This window comes from Hippocampus comes, unplaced genomic scaffold (genome assembly GCF_001891065.2).
Source record: "Hippocampus comes isolate QL1 unplaced genomic scaffold, H_comes_QL1_v1.1 scaffold7, whole genome shotgun sequence".
In the NCBI taxonomy this organism is placed as follows: Eukaryota; Metazoa; Chordata; class Actinopteri; order Syngnathiformes; family Syngnathidae; genus Hippocampus; species Hippocampus comes.
Genome location: NW_017842060.1, coordinates 1,468,602 through 1,476,997, shown reverse-complemented (window position 1 = coordinate 1,476,997; position 8,396 = coordinate 1,468,602). Strand labels below are relative to the sequence as shown.

Below are 8,396 nucleotides of genomic sequence, written 5' to 3'. Positions count from 1 at the left end.
TTTAGCTCTCCTCTCTCGCTCTCGCACACACACACACACACACACACACACACACACACACACACACACACACACACACACACACAAACACTGTCCCTCTCCAGGAATTAAAATTCCTGCAGGAAAATCCCCCGCCCCCAAAAACCAGTGACTTTTTTTTTTTTTTTGGCCTAAATCTCAAACTCTTTCCTTATTTTTATCAATTTATTTTTTCGCCTTGAGCCGAGAAACCACTCATGCGACACGGACCACCCAGAGCCCCTGAAGCGACCGCGTCCACACACCCATCAGGTATGCGACGGACAACATAAATGTATGGAAGGTAAGGGAAAAGTCTGTGTTTTCTGGCTTCGGTTCTCATTGGTTCTATTTTCATTGGGTTGTGCTTCGTTCAATGGTTGGCGAGCTTCCAGTTGTGTTCTGCAGTGGCCCTTTTCCGCCTCGCTTGTGCTAGTTCCGGCCCAGTGCCCAGGTGAGCTCCAGTTCTTTCTTTTCTCTTGCTCTAGCTCAGGTTCTTAAAATCGGGACCCAAGCGGCCCCCAATGATGTGTTGGGTCAGACTCTAGCAGCAACCACGTCGGGGGGCGGGGCGTGGTTATCGTGACGATCGCGGATGGCGCGGAATGACTCCCTGGATGCACGGAACTGTTGAGAGGTGAACTCCGGCGATGGCGAATGTGCCCAGCTCGGACGCGATCTCCCACTCGAGGCCAGCCTCAAGATCATCTACGATGATTAAGAAAGATAGAAGTGTTTGCTGGTTGCATGTCCACGGCTGTGATGTACTGTTATACTACACATAAGTTGTAAGCTTTTGTTAAATTGTTAATTATTATCATTTTATGTTTGAACATGACAGTATTGTCTTTGATGTTAAAGTTATCTACATTATATTCTCTTTAATAATTTCTTAAACATGTTTATGTTGAGAGCGTCTGATTGGCTGAAGGAAACAGGAAGTGTTTTAAGTCGCCGGAAGAAGGAGTTGTGCTTGCGAACGTGTTTCGGTGCAGGCTTTTTTTTTTCCCCCTTTTAATAAAACTGCATTCAATGGATTCCATCTCTCCTTTTGCGCATTCCAAACCAGCACCAATTTTTGTTGTTGTTTTTTGGGGGGGGTGCATGGTTGGGTTTTAGTTTGGTCCTTACTTCCAATTTTCTCTTAGATTGCTTTTGTTCTGTTTTTTTCTGCGCTTGTGCTCAGTTGGTTTCAGATTTTATATGGCGAAGAACACATTATGTTTGTACTTTGTATGTAGTCCTTTTGTATTGTGAATACAAATTGAAGCAGGCTGGTCAACAACCGTGATTGCCAAACCTGTTCAGAATTGAACCTTGTGTGTGTGTGTGTGTGTGTGTGTGTGGTCAACAATAGGAAAGGTGACACCTCTTGTCTGCTGTCATTCTTGAAGGCGCCAGACGTCTTTTTCGTCGTCTTTTTTCCCCTTTTTTTTCTTTTTCCATGCTTAAATCATCTCGGCCGGCCACACAACAGCAGAGTCACAAAAAAATAAAAAATTAATTGCGTGTATCTATAAATATATATAATTTTTAAAAATCTCTTGTTTTAAAAAAATATCATAAAGAAAGAGATCACACCCAATGATATTATAATTAATAATAAGTTTGGGACATGTATTTTGCCACCTGATTCAGTTTTGTCATGGGAATTTGACATATAACAGCGCTAAATGGAAGTAACTGTTCGTACTATTGAATCCTGACGAGTTGTTTTGCAGATAAGCAAAGTTCCTGCCCATGCACTATTCTGTACTCTGTGTAGCTGCTGAAAATGCTGATTGTGCTGATCTTCACCACCTCCCAACAAGATAAAATGAGAGCACAAGATGCGGAGGGGGAGAAGGTTCCCTTGTCAGATCTGGGAACGATGTCCCTCCATGCTTTTTCTCAAGTAAGTCAAAATTCTGTGTGCGACACAGATTTAATTACAAAAAAGAGAATTGTCATGCTTGTATAAGATATTTGCTTTTAATTTCAAGGAGTTGCGGAGATTTATCTCAGTCAATGCTTTATTAATACATTTATTTGTGTGTGTGTGTGTGTGTGTGTGTGTGTGTGTGTGTGTGTGTGTGTGTGCGTGTGTGTGTGTGCGTGTGTGTGTGCGTGTGTGTCTGTGTATATGTGTGTGTGTGGATCTGTCTGACAAGTGTGTGTCTGTGGGTAAAGTTGTGCATGTGTGTGCTCTGCTCACATTACAATAAAAGCTTGTAATTGATCTTGTAATGAGCTGCCGGGACTTAGAGGAGCAAGGAGTAGGCCGTCCAGGTGATACTGTGACAACAGGATACCATGATACATGGATAACTAAAACAAAAGCGCTGAAATGCGAGCGTCATTACTTGTTCGCTATGTTCCAAATAATCTACTTTGACATGCAGAGGTGTTTTGTCAGATGGGCACAGTTTCAAACACATGCACACAAACAGCTACTGGTTCATGGGTGATGACACGGAGAGAATGATATTGATTTTCGAGTCCCTGTCAAATGAAAATAGAAATGACCTGCTGCCAGATGTCGGAAGCTCAAAACAAGCCCTTGCTCGACTCGTAGCTGGAACACGACTGTGTTCAGTTGTTTGTGTAGTGCGCTGTCGGTGAAATAATGTGCCACTGCGTTTACGTAACAGCTAACTTACCCCGAGGTGTTGTAATTATGTGGCCTACACGTGACAGAAAAGGGAGTGGTTTTTGAGTGATGTCTTTGATGGCAATAACGCCGGTCCAGGGGCGAGCGAGCGAGCTAGCGGACTAGCGAGGCCCTGTTCTGTGTTGTGTGCGTGTATGCCAGTATACCATCATGAGCTCACAGGATAGCAAGGCCCTGTTATGTGCCTTCTGTGGGTCCACATAAAATAATGGGCTCGTGACTATGAAGGCCTGGTTTTGTGTCGTATGTGTGTCCGCATAACATAGCCTGAATGTGGCCGGGTAGTCTGAAATGACAAGACCCAGTACTGGTACATGTATTGTATTGGGGAGGGTCGACTCATGCCAGAAAGCGCAAATGCGTATTGAATTGGTGAAAAAGAGTTTCATGCTGTATTTGAACAATTGAGTCTTCAAATTTTTTCAGTACTAATGTCAAACCTATCCCATATATTTCGAGACAACTCGCTGAAATCACTTGACAGTCTTTAACATGAAACCATCCATTTTTACCACATGATACGAATACATGATACTATATGTGCGGCTTTTAGGGCTTTGTGTTGCTTGCCTTTGTTTAGTTTGGCTTATTTTAGTTGTATTTTGTTGTCCATATTAGAATAAATGTGGGAAGTTAAATTAGCTACGCTTGGTTGATATAGTCTGGCTTATTTTAGTTTGCCAAAGCCTAGCTTGTTTTTTTTTTTTCTGACGAGCGTATCTTATCTACTTGAATTTGTCTTATCTTAGTAGCTTAGCAGTATCTTAAGTAGCCTCGGAGTCACCTAGCTAACTGTAACTTTTTTTTTAATCAGAGTTTCATATCTTAGTAAATTTTAGTTGAATTTAATTTTTGTATTTTGCCTTGGTTGAACATAGCCTTATTCTGTTAAGTTTAGTCAAGACTTGCGTTGTTTAGCTCAGATTTTGCTCATCTTTGAGCATTTGGTTGTCGTGTACACAAGTGTGTGTGTGTGTGTGTGTGTGTGTGTGTGTGTGTGTGTGTTTACTGACATTCGCCTGGACCTCGTTGACCTGCATTGGATTAGCAGCTAATCATAGAACACACACACACACACACACACACACACACACACACACACACACACACACACACACACACACACACACACACACACACACACACACACATACTACCAGGCTGCTTTCTGGGAGCCTAACAGGTCACCACATGTGATTGAACATGTAAACACACACTGCAATGTCGAGGCACCCATGTCATGCACAGGCTTGTCCTCTGTGTGTGTGTGTGTGTGTGTGTGTGTGTGTGTGTGTGTGTGCGTGTTATCCAGCCATTTGGTGACACCAAGCCATGTAATGGCCGCACTACAAGTTGTACATTATTAGCATCTTAGCATTGCATGTCAGCTTGATAAATCTGCAGCGTGCATTAGCATTTTAAGCCGTATACATTTCCCATCACACATTGTACTTAAGCATTCATTATTTGTCCTATATTAGCATCATTATTAGCTTGTTTCCCTAGCGTCCACGTTTTAGCATCTTGTGTTAGCATACATCTATATCGCTACGACTCCTGATGGTCTCTGTCTGCTTCATGTTTATCGCTGGACAGTTTGTCTGCGAATCCCTCCAAATATTCCCCGCCAAACAGTCGTTCTGCATCTGAAAATACCGACGTGGGACTTTTGTATTTTATTTACGTGAGCGTCGAATGAAAACAAATGGTTTCCACACGGAGACTCCAGCAGACGCTGTTTACTTCCTTGACGACATGCTGCTGATTTAGGAATAGGAAAGGTCGCTCGTCCATCCTCAAGTGGGAGTCATCTATCATCAACAACACGGCGTGTATACATACTGTAGTGCGTCGAACAAGTGCACTTCCTGCCACAGGAGCTGCTGCTGACAATAGTTTTCACAAATAACATGTGGCCTCTGCCGGGGAGTCACATCCACCACCATTACAGAATGGGAAAGTACATGTTCAGAGTTTCTTTGCGCTCGCTTTTAATGCTCGCCTAGTTTGGTCTTGTTTTTTTCACTCTAAACAATTAGGGGTGATGACATTTGTTTTATTTTATTTTTGCATTTTGCATCAGCCGTGAAGTGTTGAAATTATTTGGTTGTATTTTTAAATTTATTTTTTTCAGTGTTAGCGTATCTGTGTATAGATCGATCGAGAGATAGATCATTCAATTCAAACAATCCTAATTTTAGTTGTCAACGATTGCTCCTCCTAACAAAAAAGATTAACATAAGAGCATGTGGATGCAGACATTTGTAGTGATGTCATGTGCTGCCAGAGGGTTGGAGCATTTTTGTCAAAGTCCAAACACACATTGACAAGACTGCACCTGAGGCGCACACACACACACACACACACACACACACACACACACACACACACACACACACACACACACACACACACACACACGACCACAGTGTCCAACTTTGAACCCAAGCATGTATCCCTGCCTTCTCCTAGCCTTGGGTGATATATGTTGATATGTACACAGCAACACGGACCACTTCCTGCCAAAGATCATCCAGATCTCAGACACACACACAAACACGCACATGCACGCACTTGTGTAAATCAATGTGTTGACATGTTGTTGTGCGCTGACTGGTGACAAGAGGAAGCCGAGCTGTCTTACAAAGTCCGGACCCCCCATCATTTTTTTCTAAGGCTGGACCACTTTTTGGTACCGGTTGGTCAGAGTGTTGAAAAAGGACATTTAATTATTATTATAATTTTTATTTTTTTTAAAGAAGCGGTCCTCCTTGCAACTTTACCAAACCTCCTGTTATCAGTACACCGAGATTAGTATGCCAAAAAAATGGTCAGCCTCAAAGCGATACTAAACAACCTCTTAGCAATGCATCAATATGGTGCCAAAAAGTGATACAGCTCGCAACATGATCAAATGTCCTCTTATCAAAAGATCACCGTGTGCCAAAAACCCTGCAAATGTATCAAATCTGATCAATATCCCAACAAAAGGGTGCCCAAAAACGGTCCCTCTCGCAACTTTATCAAATTCCCTGTTATCAATAAACCCAGAGAAGGATGCCAAAAAGTGATCCCCCTGCAACATTTCCAAATTTCCTCTGATCAATACACCGATAGGGTGACAAAATGTGGACCACCCACTACTCCCTGTACAAATTTACCAAATCTTATCAACATCCCGACAAAAGGGTGCCAAAAAGTGGTCCTTCTCGCAACTTTACTGTCATGTTTTGCGTGGTCACCGTGGTGGTAGTTGTTGGGAGGACCCCAAAAAGCAGGGAGGAGCAGGATGGTTGACCAAAATGTATTTCACAAAAATGCAAACAGGAATACACTGGAGAAACTAACTCAAAAACTCACTCAAATAAAGTCCAGTAAAATCACAAGAAATCAAAGTAGCAAAAAAACTAAGACAAAAAAAACAAAACATGACTTGACTGATATGTGTACACAGCAACAATGACCCGACACCGAGTGGTCAGGGCAGGTGTTGCAGATTTGCAACAACCACGTATCAGGTTTTACCTGTTACGAGAACTTAATTTCAGCCTGAATTTAATTTAAGCCTCAGAGGGTTTTTAAACAAGCAAACTAATGACACAATGACCAACAGGTGTGCAGCTGCAAGCACAGCCCTACGGTGCCACCTGTTGGTCACAAACAGAACCGTGACATTTACAAAATTCCCTGGTATCGATAAACCCAAATTAGAATGCCAAAAAGTGGTCCACCTTGCAATTTTACTGAACATCCACTTATCACTACTCCGAAAATAGGAAGTCCCCCGCAACTTTACCAAGCCTTGTCAAAACCCCAACAGAAGGTGACAAAAAGTGGTCCCCTTTACACCTTTAGAAAATGTCCTTTAATTAATACCCTGACAGTAGGGTGCCAATAAGTGGTCCCCCTCGCAGCTTCACTTAACTGATAGGCTGACCACTAATCAACTCAACACAGTCCAGAGTGAAGAAAATAGTTTTTGCTTTTTCTTAGGTGATCCACGAGGCCAAATGGACTCCATCATCTCCATCTTTGAAACTGGACCTGACAACCACATTGTCTTGTTTGTGTTTGTGGAGAGCGAAAGGACAAAGAAGAAGAGTGACAGGTCAAGAGTGTTTACATCTGCCCCCACCCCCACCCCGCACCCCCTCCAAGAAAGTGTTTAAGCCTCCATTATCGTAAGGGCTGCAGGGGCAAATTCTGGGCTCCTTTTTCAAAATGAAATTCATGGTTTTATCACACGAATCTGTCCCTTCAGTTGCCATGGTGACAAGGTAGAGAAGGTCACAGAGGAAGTCAAAAAGAAGAAGAGATTCTATTCAGCTAATAGCGACTCTCTTAGCGAGTAATTGTCTCTCATCCAAATAACTGCAGGTGAGTTGTTTCTTACAGAGGCCACGTGGTGGTGGCAGAGCTCTTATTTGAGCTCCTCACTTCACATCAACATTGTTTAAACACTAAACTTAACATTAACCATCGTTTGGACATGGTTTTGGCCTGAGCCAAGTAATGAACGGCAGCGCTTCATTATGACTAAGTGTGCCCGCAGAGGTCGCTGTTTCTCAACTGAAGACCGGAAGAAACAGAAAAAAAAATAAGCTTTATTTTTTTTTAGGCGATATTAAGCTCCAAATCCACATTTATGCATGCTTGTTGGAGAAAATAAAAACATTTAAATGTATGCCTCGCGGATATCACCGCTAAAATGTCGAATTAACGAAAATATGAACCGCATAGTCCATCTGTTTACCTTTTTTTTTTTTTTTGGTGTTGTCATTTTCATTTGAGAAGTTTTTCACATTATTTTAAGACAAATTTCAATATATGTATTTTAATCTACCTTTTATTTGAAAAGAATAATCAGAGCCAAAAGTCACCTCTTCTTTATGACCATGAAATGTTATTACCGTTATTGCTCTGGTTCTGGCGTCCACTTGGGCCTCAAGTTAAAGTGACCGTTCCAATACTGACCCATGGTGATTTCCAACCACTTCTTTGTGGCACATGAGCGAGTCCTGACAGATCATCCCACGTACAGAGGGAAATTTTTCACTTAATTGATCAGAAAATGATTTCATTGACTGTCAAATTTCCAATATAAAATATGGGCCTTGGCTCAGTAAAAGTTCGGAAAGAATGTCAGAAAGGACTATTTTTGGCAAGCTTCTATTACTTATACAAGAATCTATGAATCATATTCGCAGGGATTGGATGGCGGTTTTGGATGTAGATTACAGTACGTATCCCATGTCATCTGACCTGTTTGCCTTGTTTGTTATGACTTTGTATGTTTAGGTTACCTTTCCGAAGACAGGCCTCGTGGGGGTTCGGGGTGGGGAGGGGGCGGGGGGTCAATGAGTCTTAATGGATGTCCTCACTTGGACAGTGGTACTAAGTGTGTGTGTGTGTGTGTGTGTGTGTGTGTGTGTGTGCGTGTGTGTGTGTGTGTGTGTGTGTGTGTGTGTGTGTGTGTGCGCACATGCACACTGGGAGCAGCAGGCTGTAAGTGGGGGGCCATTCATCAAACACTTGAGAACGTCTGACAAGCCAGGAAACGCACCTAAATGTTTATTTTGACGCACGGTAATTTACACCTTCCTTCATTTGTTTCGTCTTACTTCAAAATCATAAACACACCACCAGCCATTTCATTTGGCACTATCTACTGACTTTCGATACATTTGTAATGTTTGCGCCTGTTATTGTATTATGCCATTACTGCATC

General features: G+C 42.3%; 1 long non-coding RNA gene across 1 annotated transcript in view; it reads left to right on the top strand.

Annotated features, from left to right (window-relative positions):
* LOC109510986 (uncharacterized) overlaps nucleotides 1–6,792 on the top strand; it is a 15,101-nt gene extending 8,309 nt beyond the window's left edge. The window contains exons 2-3 of the long non-coding RNA XR_002167222.1: nucleotides 223–322; nucleotides 6,662–6,792. This is a non-coding gene — a long non-coding RNA (uncharacterized LOC109510986). The remainder of the gene's footprint in view (nucleotides 1–222; nucleotides 323–6,661) is intronic.
* The last annotated feature ends 1,604 nt before the right edge of the window (nucleotides 6,793–8,396 follow it).